We start from the raw sequence: 13663 nt of genomic DNA, 5'->3' as shown, positions 1-13663 counted from the left end.
CTGTGTTTGTGGGTAGTTGTATTCTGTTTAATCTATGTACCTGACAGAACTGTGAGCTGATCGTTTTCGCGTTTCTTATTTTCTTTAGTGTTCTGTGTTAAAATAAAAAGTCATTATGAGCACTCAACACGCTGTGCTTTGGTCCCCTCGCTACGACAGTCATTACACCTAATTTCCTATCAGGTGATGATGAGAACATTATATTTACAGCCTTTCTTTGAGAAGGAAGTATTCCCCTTTTGCTTTGGCCGTAAAAAAATGTTGTATGAGAGAGAGCATGAAGTCCACCTGGCCCTGGCTCATGTGTATATTTGGTGCAATATGCAAGTCTGGTGAGGCCACAGAGTGGACTGATGTGTACTGGTGTTGGCACTAAGATGCATAGATGCTGTTAATGGGATTTCTACCCTGGCCCCAGAGAGTCACAGGCTCTGAAGGCACAGCAACCAGGACATGTTAGGCTGTGTACCACATCTGAGAATTCTCTCTACAGAGTCCATTGAATTTATAACATAAATAACAAAACAAAGCTGATTCCATTCTATTAAAATAATTACATGATGTTAAATAGCCCAATAAGCAGTAAACTGTTTGAAAAGCATCTTAAAGCCTTTATACCAACTGAAAATGAGACTATTTGGGGGTAAAATACTTCACCGAGGGCATTTGGCTGTGAAGAATATTGACAGAGGAGAATTACATGGGCTCACAGAAAGCTGGCACTTAAACTGGGATAACAATTGTCCACAAGTAAACATTTTGCTTTTAAGCACATGTGAAGAATGCCCTGGATTAGGGGGAAGAAGATTCCATTAGGTGCCCAAGTCTCTTTGAGCTCCAGAGAGAAATAGGTTTAAGTGCCTTTCCATCTCCAGTAAAAAGCCTCAGTGGACTGTGTGATGGAGGAGATATCAGGCGAGAGCTGTGATTACCCTGCTCCCAATGTGACATTGTCAGAAATCCAGGGTGTGTGGGAAGAAATGAACTATAAAAGCACACATTACAAAACAAAGAGTGTTCCCTCAGTCCCTGCTCTTTGTTTGAGTGTATCCATCTAACACCCCTCTCACCGGCTCACTCCTCCTCTCTCTCTCTCTCTCTCTCTCTCTCTCTCTCTCTTCATTCACCTGTAATGCAACATCTCTCTCTCTCTCCACCTCTCTTTCCTCCTCCTCCTCTCTCGCTCTCTCTCCCGCCACCTCTATCTCTCCATCTCTCCTTGTTTGCCTGTAATGCAACAAGGGGCAGCTTGGGCACAGAGAACAAAGCACGATTGTGCATACTGTAGAAGTACTCAACGGCAACCACAACAAAAATTGCACTTGCAGCTGTTCATGCAATGCATGGGAGAAGAATGCAATTTCCACAGCGATTCCAACCAAACACACACACACACATACAAACACACGCAAAAAAGCAAGTCCCACCAAAAGGAACAGAGAGCATACTGGGGCATTATATATCCTAATGCACACAGGGGACCTTGGGATGAACTGAGTGAATCCATTTCACAAGGGATAAGATGGAGGAGAGTGGAGAAGAGTGGAGATTAGGGGGAGGAGGAAGGTGGCACTGCCATGGCCAGGCAGCCAGGCAGACTGATGGGAGAGCTGAGAGAGCTGATATGCCAAGGCAAAAGCATCTCACATCAACCCATCTCTGTCCTGGAGAGAAGCATGTTAGACTACATGTTAGACTACAGAGCACGCTTCTCTGACCACTTCAGCCCCCCACCCATTGCACCTCGTAGTGAGTGGAGTGAGAACATGACAAAGAGGGTTGTGCTCTTTCCTTAATCCATGCTCTAAAACACACACACACACACACACACACACACACACACACACACACACACACACACACACACACACACACACACACACACACACACACACACACACACACACACACACAGAAGACAAGTGTTGTTTTTCACCCTGTGAAAGAATTTGCAATCGTGCCAAGCTAAACTGTTGAAACACAGCATTCATCTGCCCACTAAGTATCAGAAACATAGGTCTGACTGAATCTTTACGCTCAAAGTCATGGTGGCAGTAGACTGGAGGAGAGGTTTGACATCTTTAACAATTATGCAGTATAAATGTCACACTAATTATTCTATGAAACTATAAAATTGTACTTGATTTCCCATGCATAATTTGCCCCCAATAAAATTCTGTCTGCAATTTATTGCTGGAAATATGAGGGGGATATCCATTTCAACAGAAACAGATACATTTGGTAAATAGCCTGCTTCATTTCAAATGACTTAATTGAGCGCTTATTACAGTGTATCAATGTATTTTCTCCTGGTGTGTCATAATTCATTAACCACACATTTTTGGTCATCACAGCTGCCTTTTGTAGAAAACTGCTTTTCATGGCTATTAATTGATTTGTGGCATGTTACTGCCTGCATGAATACCAGTCTATTCAATTTGTCATTTAGATGACATTTTACCCAAGGTCTCCTCAGTGCCTCACTCACTGTGCTAGTGAGAGACTTTGTCAGAATATTTTTAGCATTCTGATGAATCTAGTGTCAGCAAATTTTACTCAAGGATAATTGGCACAATAAATGTAAGTAAAATACACACTTGATTACTAATTTCAACCCAGTTACCTTACAACTAACTTGCAGAGGTCACAGAAAGAACTTGACAGTGTCTCTCCTCTATGTCCATAGAGAGGAATATTTTCCAAACAATTCATTTTTGGAGTTAATATTTGATCAAGGTTGTCAATCAAGATGAAGAAGTGTCCTAAGATGAAATGCCACAATAGAAGCCTTGGTCTCCAGACACTGATCTGTTTGGAATAGATACCTGAAGAAGCTCTCAGCAGGGGCAGTATCAGGGGAGATGAGAGCCCTTCATGTCAACTTCAGAAAGAGTGGATATCAATAGGAAACTAATACAAGACCACTGAGATATACACAGATCCATCAGTAGGAAAACACACACAACCACGCATACACACTGATTAATTCAGTTCACGTGCATACACACGCAGGCAGACAGGCAGAAAGACAGAATCTGCCTCCATAACCACACTATTCATTATGCTTACATCACCTTTTGTCTCTGTAAAATCAATCAAAGTGTCCATAGAACTCCTTGGGCGACAGTATTCCTCACACCGCCTGTACTAGGGTTTCCCAATAAACTTTAATTACTAAACATCATGACAATTTTTCATTTTTTATTAACATTTTATCACCAAAGTTGCCAATTCTCTATTTAGTTTAGGCTAAAAGGATATTGATGTTAGTTATCGGTCGTCATGACGTTTGCATCCATCCCTTCCATGCTATTCCTACACCATGCCTGTACTAGGGTTGAATATTTTCCTAGTATTTTACAAATGTTCCATCTTGAGAATAAATAACTTTTCTCCCAGGTAACCCAGGAAATTCCAGCCAAAACCAGAAGTGTCATTCAAAAGCATTATAAAGCATATAAATAGGCCTATGTTTGGAATTGACTCGAGCTTTGATAGAAAATTCGAGCCTGATGCTAGCTGAGCCTGATGAGCCATACATTAAATACATTTAATGAGCCCAAAAAAGACCAAATGATTGTGCCGTTATACAATACATACTGTATATACAGTTGAAGTCGGAAGTTGACATACACTTAGGTTGAAGTCATTAAAACTTGTTTTTCAACCACTCCACAAAGTTCTTGTTAACAAACTATAGTTTTGGCAAGTTGGTTAGGACATCTACTTTGTGGATGACACAAGTCATTTTTCCAACAATTGTTTACAGACAGATTATTTCACTTATAATTCGCTGTATAAAAATTCCAGTGGGTCAGAAGTTTACATACACTAAGTTGACTGAGCCTTTAAGCAGCTTGGAAAATTCCAGAAAATGATGTCATGCTTTAGAAGCTTCTGATAGGCTAATTGACCTCATTTGAGTCAATTGGAGATGTACCTGTGGATGTATTTCAAGGCCTACCTTCAAACTCAGTGCTTCTTCGTTTGACATTATGTGAAAATCAAAAGAAATCAGCCAAGACCTCAGAAAAAATTGTAGACCTCCACAAGTCTAGTTCATCCTGGGGAGCAATTTCCAAACACCTGAAGGTACCACGTTCATCTGTACAAACAATAGTACGCAAGTATAAACACCATGGGACCACGCAGCCTTCATAGCGCTCAGGAAGAAGACACGTTCTGTCTCCTAGAGATGAACGTACTTTGGTGCGAAAAGTGCAAATCAATCCCAGAACAACAGCAAAGGACCTTGTGAAGTTGCTGGAGGAAACAGGTACAAAAGTATCTATATCCATAGTAAAACGAGTCCTATATCGACATAACCTCAAAGGCCGCTCAGCAAGAAAGAACCGCCATAAAAAAGCTAGACTACGGTTTGCAACTGCACATGGGGACAAAGATTGTACTTTTTGGAGAAATGTCCTCTGGTCTGATGAAACAAAAATAGATCTGTTTGGCCATAATGACCATCATTACGTTTGGAGGAAAAAGGGGAGGCTTGCAAGCCGAAGAACACCATCCCAACCGTGAAGCACGGGGGTGGCTGCATCATGTTGTGGGGGTGCTTTGCTGCAGGAGGGACTGGTGCACTTCACAAAATAGATGGCATCATGAAGAAGGAAAATTAGGTGGATATATTGAAGCAACATCTCAAGACATCAGTCAGGAAGTTAAAGCTTGGACGCAAATGGGTCTTTCAAATGAACAATGACCCCAAGCATACTTGTGGCAAAATGGCTTAAAGACAACAAAGTCAAGGTATTGGAGTGGCCATCACAAAGCCCTGACCTCAATCCTATAGAAAATATGTGGGCAGAACTGAAAACTGTGCCTTTAAGCAGCTTGGAAAATGAAGCTGTTTAGAAGCCTCTTGGACCGAGACTTGGCACTCCGGTACCGCTTGCCATGCGATAGCAGAGAGAACAGTCTATGACTAGGGTGGCTGGAGTCTTTAACAATTTTTAGGGCCTTCCTCTGACACCGCCTGGTATAGAGGTCCTGGATGGCAGGAAGCTTTTCCCCAGTGATGTACTGGGCCATACGCATTACCCTCTGTAGTGTCTTGCGGTCAGAGACCGAGCTCTCAACCTGCTCCACTACAGCCCCATCGATGAGAATGGGGGTGTGCTCAGTCCTCCTTTTCCTGTAGTCCACAATTCTCTCCTTTGTCTTGATCACATTGAGGGAGAGGGTTGTTGTCCTGACACCACACAGCCAGGTCTCTGACCTCCTCCCTATATGCTGTCTCGTCGTTGTCGGTGATCAGGCCTACCACTGTTGTGTCATCAGCAAATTTAATGATGGTGTTGTAGTCGTGCCTGGCCGTACAGTCATGAGTGAACAGGGAGTACAGGAGGGGACTGAGCACGCACCCCTGAGGGGCCCCCGTGTTGAAGATCAGCGTGGCAGATGTGTTGTTACCTACCCTTACCACTTGGGGGCGGCCCGTCAGGAAGTCCAGGATCCAGTTGCAGAGGGAGGTGTTTAGTCCCAGGGTCCTTAGCTCAGTGATGAGCTTTGAGTGCACTATGGTGTTGAACGCTGAGCTGTAGTCAATGAACAGCATTGTCACATAGGTGTTCCTTTTGTCCAGGTGGGAAAGGGCAGTGTGGAATGCAATAGAGATTTCATCATCTGTGGATCTGTTAGGGCAGTATGCAAATTAAAGTGGGTCTAGGGTTTCTATGATAATGGTGCTGATGTGAGCCATGACCAGCCTTTCAAAGCATTTCATGGCTACAGACGTGAGTGCTACGGGTCGGTGGTCATTTAAGCAGGTTACCTTAGTGTTCTTGGGCACAGGGACTATGGTGGTCTACTTGAAACATGTTGGTATTACAGACTCAGACAGGGAGAGGTTGAAAATGTCAGTGAAGACACTTGCCAGTTGGTCAGCGCATGCTCGGAGTACACATCTTGGTAATCCGTCTGGCCCTTGTGAATGTTGACCTGTTTAAAGGTCTAACTCACATCGGCTGTGGAGAGTGTGATCACACAGTCGTCCAGAACAGCTGACGCTCTCAGGCAGGTTTCAGTGTTACTTGCCTCGAAGCGAGCATAGAAGTAATTTAGCTTGTCTGGTAGGTTTGTGTCACTGGGTAGCTCTCGTCTGTGCTTCCCTTTGTAGTTTGCAAGCCCTGCCACATGCGCCGAGCATTGGAGCCGGTGCAATACGATTTGATCTTAGTCCTGTATTGACGCTTTGCCTGTTTGATGGTTTGTTGGAGGGCATAGCGGGATTTCTTATAAGCTTCTGGGTTAGAGTCCTGCTCCTTGAAAGCGGCAGCTCTACCCTTTAGCTCAGTGCGGATGTTGCCTGTAATCTATTGCTTCTGGTTGGGGTATGTATGTACAGTCACTGCGGGGAGGACGTCATCAATGCACTTATTTATGAAGCCAGTGACTGATGTGGTGTACTCCTCAATGCCATCGGAAGAATACCTGAACATATTCCAGTCTGTGCTAGCAAAACAGTCCTGTAACTTAGCATCTGCTTCATCTGACCACTTTTTTATTGACCTGGTGCTTCCTGCTTAAATTTTTGCTTGTAAGCAGCCAAATGGGGGGTGCGGGAGAGCTTTGTACGCGTCTCTGTGTGTGGAGTAAAGGTAGTCTTATAAGAGCACAAGGCGAGACCCAGATGCAGAAAAGGGGAGGCAGATGGTTTGAGTCTTTGATATTTATTATTATCCAAAAGGGTAGGCAAGAGAATGATCGTAGACAGGCAAAAGGTCAAAACCAGTTCAGAGTCCAGGAGGTACAGAGTGGCAGGCAGGCTCGAGGTCAAGGCAGGCAGAATGGTCAGGCAGGTGGCTACAGAGTCCAGAAACAGGCAAGGGTCAAAACCGGGAGGAATAGCAAAAAGAGAATTGAAAAAGCAGGAGCACAGGAAAAACACGCTGGTTGACTTGAACATACAAGACGAACTGGCACAGAGATAAAGGATACACAGGGATAAATACACCAGGGAAAATAAGCGACACCTGGAGGGGGTGGAGACAATCACAAGGACAGGTGAACCAGATCAGGGCGTGACAGGTCTAGAATTTATTTCCCTCCCCTTGCACATTTAACAAGCTGTGGGAAATTTGGTAAAACCGATTTAAGTTTCCCTGCATTAAAGTTCCTGGCCACTACGAAGGTCTGATTCAAGCAGTCTCCCCTGAACAGTTGATGTTGAGATGTGTCTGTTACTTGAACTCTGTGAAGCATTTATTTGGGCTGCAATTTCTAACCTCTGCAGCAGAGGTAACTCTGGGTCTTCCTTTTCTGTGGGGGTCCTCATGAGAGCCAGTTTCATCATAGCGCTTGATGGTTTTTGCGACTGCACTTGAAGAAACATTCAAAGTTCTTGACATTTTCCAGATTGACTGACCTTCATGTCTTAAAGTAATGATAGACTGTCGTTTCTCTTTGCTTATTTGAGCTATTTTTGCCATAATATGTACTTTGTGTTTTTACCAAATATCTTCTGTATTTGGTACCACTCCTACCTTGTCACAACAAATGCATTAAGAAGGAAAGAAATTCCACAAATTGACTTTTAACAAGGCACACCTGTTAATTGAAATTCATTCCAGGTGACTACCTCATAAAGCTGGTTGAGAAAATACCAAGAGTGTGCAAAGCTGTCATGAAGGCAAAGGGTGGCTACTGAAGAATCTCAAACATAAAATATATTACAGTTGTTTAACACTTTTTTGGTTAGGACATGATTCCATATGTGTTATTTCATAGTTTTGATGTCTGCACTATTATTCTACAATGTAGAAAATAGTAAAAATAAAGAAAAACCCTGGAATGAGTAGGTGTGTTCAAACTTTTGACTGGTACTGTATATAAATATATATATATATATATATATATATATATTGGTAACTCAGTCCTGCTTTAAACTTACTCTGGAAAGTTGTAATAGTAGAATGCACAAGGTGACATTTCATGTTAGTCATTGCATACCTTTAGATAGCTATTTAAAAAAAAACTTTTTAGCCCATAGATATTGTTGTAATTTATTTGTCACTCAAATATCACATGAATACACATTAGATATGGCAAAATGTATAGAATTGCAAGAAAATGTGCTTTAAAACTGCAAAACTTTCTTTACACCCCATGACAAAATGTGTAGAATTGCATGAAATAAATGTTCAACAATGGTGGAAGGGGGACCCCTACTGAAAAAGTCCGGGAACCCCTGGTCTAGGACATCTAATCTCAGCAAAAAAAGAAACATCCCTTTTTCAGGACCCTGTCTTTCAAAGATAATTCTTTGTTTACCATGCTTGTTCAATGACATTGAGCACATCTGGGACCTGTTGGATCGGAGGGTGAGGGCTAGGGCCATTCCCCCAGAAATGTTTTTGTCTCAGTTGTTGAATCTTGTTATGTTCATACAAATATTTACACATGTTAAGTTTGCTGAAAATAAACGCAGTTGACAGTGAGAGGACGTTTCTTTTTTTGGTGAGTTTATATTTGGGCTATATATCAATCTAGAACAGGATTATCTATTTTGGATGCAATTTGAGTTGATGGAGAGAGAGAAAGACTGCCAGTGAGTGCTCGCCTGTGCACTGATTTAAAGCAACGGTATTCAAGTGATAGGCTGTTTTAAAACTCTGCAGCTGCAATTAAAAACCAAACATCTTTACAATAAAAAATAAGGTGACCCCTGAAAGCCAGGTGGAGATGGATAAATTAGATGTTTATTCAGTCTTTATATTACTGTAGGCAATGCTGCAGCAAATGTAGGTCTACCTGTCACTAGAAACAAAGACAAAACGTTACCATGATGAGATGATAGGTCTACATGCGTTGTGAACTGCACTCCATACTGAGATGAGCTGTCTGTCCACACCCTGAGCGTTGATGATTCATCATGCAGAGGCCGGAGAGAAACCATATTTAGACATTGCATATAATTTAACTGTTCCATTTCATGCCATGCTGTTCATATACATAATTTATTATAATTTACCATTTTTTTTGCAGTTATTTATCCCGGGAAAAGGGAGTGGTACCTGTACCCCCACACATTGACTCGGTACCGGTACCTTCTCTATATATAGTTTCGTTATTGTTATTTTATTGTGTTACTTTTTTTAACTTTAGTTTATTTAGTAAATCATTTCTTAACTCTCATCTTTCTTAAAACTGCATTGTTGGTTAAGGGCTTGTAATAAGCATTTCACGGTAAGGTCTACAACTGTATTCGGTGCATGTGACAAATACAATTTGATTTGATTTTATGGTTATGGACGGTAAATCCCAGTAAATCTTGGTAACTGGGTTCCCGCCATTCAACCCTAGCCTGTACTCTCCCTTTCATTCCCAGCCCTGTAAATCAGGCCAGGGTAGCTCTTCTCAGGCAATGCATACCTTTAGAGCAGGGGTGTCAAACTCATTCCATGGAGGGCCGAGTGTCTGCGAGTTTTTGGTTTTTCCTTTCAATTAAGACCTAGACAACCAGGTGACGGGAGTTCCTTATTAATCAGTGCCCTTAATTAATCAATGAAGTACAAGGGTGTACAAGGGTGTACCTCAGCCCTCCATGGAATGAGTTTGACACATGCTTTAGAGGTACAGTGGCTATGTCTCTCATCACTCATGTCTGTTTAACATAAAAACTGTAGTCAACTATAAACTTCAACTTAGTTCCACAACAGTGAAAATGGAGATATGCAATGCATGTATTCAAAATGGGTGGAGGGCCTTTCAGCTGCTCATCAGTGATGCAAAGCCCAACTCAGCAGGGTTGACTGTGAGCAGCTTAAAGAGAAATACTACTTGCGACAGCAACGCAATGCCAAGTTATTTTCGGAGTTGCTTTTTAGGGACCCCCATAAAGATTCAATTTACAGCCAAATTCACAAGGAGGTCAGCGCTGAGCCTGTATCCATTATTCATTGTCAGCCGACACATTTTTCAGTAATTGTTCATAACCACTGTGTCAGCAGTGGAGAGAGAACACTTTTTGCAGTCACTTAAGAGCCATGGCATGTTGGTGAAACTCTGCTGCCTACTCGGTTATTGTGACACTCCACAGAGAGATTACAAAAGAGCCTGATGAGATTTATGTAATTACACTTTACTCATAGTCTCATACCATATCCAGTATCCACCACTCACTTACCAAAAGTATGCGGACACCTGCTTGTCGAAAATCTCATTCCAAAATCATGGGCATTCATATGGAGTTGGTCCCCCCTTTGCTGCTATAACAGCCTCCACTCTTCTGGGAAAGCTTTCCACTAGATGTTGGAACATTGCTGCGGGGACTTGCTTCTATTCAGCCACAAGAGCATTAGTGGGGTCAGGAACTGTTGTTGGGCGATTAGGCCTGGCTCCCAGTCGGAGTTCCAATTCATCCCAAAGGTGATCGATGGGGTTGAGGTCAGGGCTTTGTGTAGGCGAGTCAAAGTTCTTCCACACCGATCTCGACAAACCATTTCTGTATTGAGCTCGCTTTGTGCACGGGGCATTGTCATGCTGAAACTGGAAAGGCCTTCCCCAGACTGTTGCCAAAAAGTTGGAAGCACAGAATCGTCTAGAATGTCATTGTATGCTGTAGCGTTAAGATTTCCCATCACTGGAACTAAGGGGCCTAGCATGAACGGTTGAGCTGTTGTTGCTCCTAGACATTTACACTTCACAATAATAGCACTTACAGTTGACTGTGGGAGTTCTAGCAAGGCAGAAATTTGAGAAAATGACTTGTTGGAAAGGTGGGATCCTATGACAGTGCCAAGTTGAAAGTCACTGAGCTCTTCAGTAAGGCCATTCTACTACCAATGTTTCTCTATGGAGATTGCATGGTGGTGTGCTCGAATTTTATACACGTGTCAGCAACGGGTGTGGCTGAAATAGCCGAATCCATTAATTTGAAGGGGTGTCCACATACTTTTGTACATATAGTGTATGTGCTGAGTGTAGAGGGAGGACAAGTGCACCTAGCGAAATATGATTCACAATGCAACTTTTATTTTAAATGCAGTAAACGTGATGAGCAAAATAATGGCAAATATTTTGATATTTCATATAGTTAGATACTTACCTTAAATTCCACACATAGCTTAGTTCACATATAGCTGCAGTAGAGTATATATCACCCAAAATATATGGCAACATGCCAGACTGTATTCAGATACATGTGCATTAGAGAGATGCAAAAGTCAAATGTGCTCCTCTGTTAGAATGCACGGACACATCAGGGATTTTCAGAGCATGGGTTTAACTATAACAAAGCCATTCTCGGGAGTTGTCTTTTTATGACTCCCGTACGGGTATTATTCTGTCCTTGAGGAACAACAGAGAAATAGAAGAGATTGATTTTAGATTGCTTTGATAACACACAGTGATGCACACACACACACACATACACACACACACACAGTCCCGGAGCTACAACTCTAGCGGAGGTTAAGATCTAGAAGTTCAGCATAGGAACAGAAGGTTGTGGTGTAATAGCACTATGTTACTATGAGATAGAGAGAACAAGGTCACTGCAGAGAGTCACTGCACAGGCAAACTAAAACTAATCAAATCTGCCTCTTTGTAGAGAAAGCATCTACAGTGGTTGCTTTTTCTAGTTTATATCTGAAACAATCATTCCGCAGGAACACCATGGACAAAAAGGAAATGGCAGTTTGCCCACTGATGTTCACTTTCAAAGATGGGACGCATTGTAAAGACTGGAACTCACAGTAGCTTGCTTAATTGCCATAGCTGAAGGCACTCTTCTTGGATGAGAGCGAGGTTGACATTTACATGCTTAGCAAAATGTCTTTGATTACCTGTTTATGAGATACAAGATTTGATCAGAGTTTGGCAGATATTGTGAGACACACTGGGAACAACTCTCTCTGATTAGAGGAATACTGCCATCCACACGGCCAAGAGATTTCAGGTCCCCTACGCGCAGTGACAGCCAAGCAAAATGATTTACCAGTCTGCCAGTGATTTGTTATGATGAGGTTACAACCTTACAGATTACCAATGTATGTTTGTGAGTGACTGAGTGTGGGTGTGAAGCTGCACACAGAATGAATAAAACATCACAAGGTAGAAATATATATTTTTGGGACCATTGTGGTACCATTAATGACATAAAAAGAGAGAGACGGAGATGATAAAAGCATCTAGCAGAGCTTCCTGTAGATAGGGAAGTCGATAAGACAGTACCATCAGATAAGAACAATTACCAACAACTTCCATAGCAACTACAACCAAACTTCTGTTCTATTTCTGGCTTCCAGTGGCAGAGACAATAAAACTTTTACTTTCCATAATAATACATTCTGTCCTGACAAAAAACTTGGGTGGTTTTATAAAAAGTTTAAGGACTTGTTTAGATTGCACGGCTGTGTGCTCGATTTTATACACCTGTCAGCAGCGGGTGTGGCTGAAATAGCCGAATCCACTCATTTGAAGGGGTGTCCACAGAATTTTTTGTGTAAATGAATGTCTATAACTTGAAACTAAGTGTTTCTCGCTACCTAGATTTAGAGTGTGTGTGTAGTGTAAAGTTAATATGTTCATCAAAAACAGATCCAGAATGAGACTAACCATTTTCAAATTGCTAGTACAGACTAGGCATTCTACTACGCATGTAGCAATAGGACAAATACATAGACACAGGATAGAAAATAATACTAAGGACTATGTTTGCACCATTTCCTAACACCTTGAGTCATTTTTGTGTCAGATAACTCAACAATAATTATACAAAGCTAAGAGACCACGACCTTGTAGCATGTGGCATCCTGTTATTGCTCTGGCTAAGCCAACAGTAGGGACGGACTAGAACAGCTCCAGCAGTGCTTTTGACACCGTTTCTGACATTGAGAATCACTGACCTGAAAAAATCGAATGGCAGCCCGTGTTACACACACAGTGGGATCCTGTGCCATCTGCATGAAGTGAAACATCTACCATGCCACTTGCATCCTAACTCCCAGCATGTAATGTGACAGAAGACCGACTACAGAGACAGAGTAAAAAGGACAGTAATGACTGCACTGTCAGCTCAAACAGCAGTCATAATAACATTACAGTCATTTATTTAATATGGCAATCTTGATTGCTGTCCTTGAATTCTGACTGGGTAATCAACCTCAACGTTCATAACCCTGCCTTCAGCAGCCTTATCTTGGTCTGCCAACCAGGGACAGAGTGGCTTTACATCCACCCTAGAGAGAGCTGCTATTCTCTCAGCCTCTAAGATGGAAATCCATTATGGATGATTATTTAAAGCGGCAGAATTGTTGAATTATAACTAGCACGCCAGACCATTGTCTTACATTTCCTATGCATTATTAATACATTTAAACAGAAGCCAAATCCAAGTAAGAAACCATATGCATTTTTAATGGATCTATATATCAGATTATTCATTTCAGTAGAAGTTAAAGGCGGCCAAGCCAACCTTAACAGGAAATCCTTGACTGGTGGCAATTAGCAGGCCAGCAGCTAACACACTTCCTGTCTCTGTCTCCTCTTAATGAGTTCCAGGCAGCCATCTAACTCATTTGCATATTCAATTGCAGGCTTGGCAGCCAGACACACATCTTCCTCAGACTGTTTAACATTACCCCTGACCCTTACAGCCTTACAGAACTGGAAACAGAGATGAAGAACCCAATAGGAGAGGATCTAGGAG

General features: G+C 42.1%; 1 protein-coding gene across 2 annotated transcripts in view; it reads right to left on the bottom strand.

Annotated features, from left to right (window-relative positions):
• LOC115158418 (uncharacterized) overlaps positions 1-13663 on the bottom strand; it is a 103917-nt gene that overhangs the window by 46374 nt on the left and 43880 nt on the right. The window lies entirely within an intron of this gene.

This window comes from Salmo trutta, chromosome 22 (genome assembly GCF_901001165.1).
Source record: "Salmo trutta chromosome 22, fSalTru1.1, whole genome shotgun sequence".
In the NCBI taxonomy this organism is placed as follows: domain Eukaryota; kingdom Metazoa; phylum Chordata; class Actinopteri; order Salmoniformes; family Salmonidae; genus Salmo; species Salmo trutta.
This window is presented reverse-complemented; position numbering and strand designations above follow the sequence as displayed.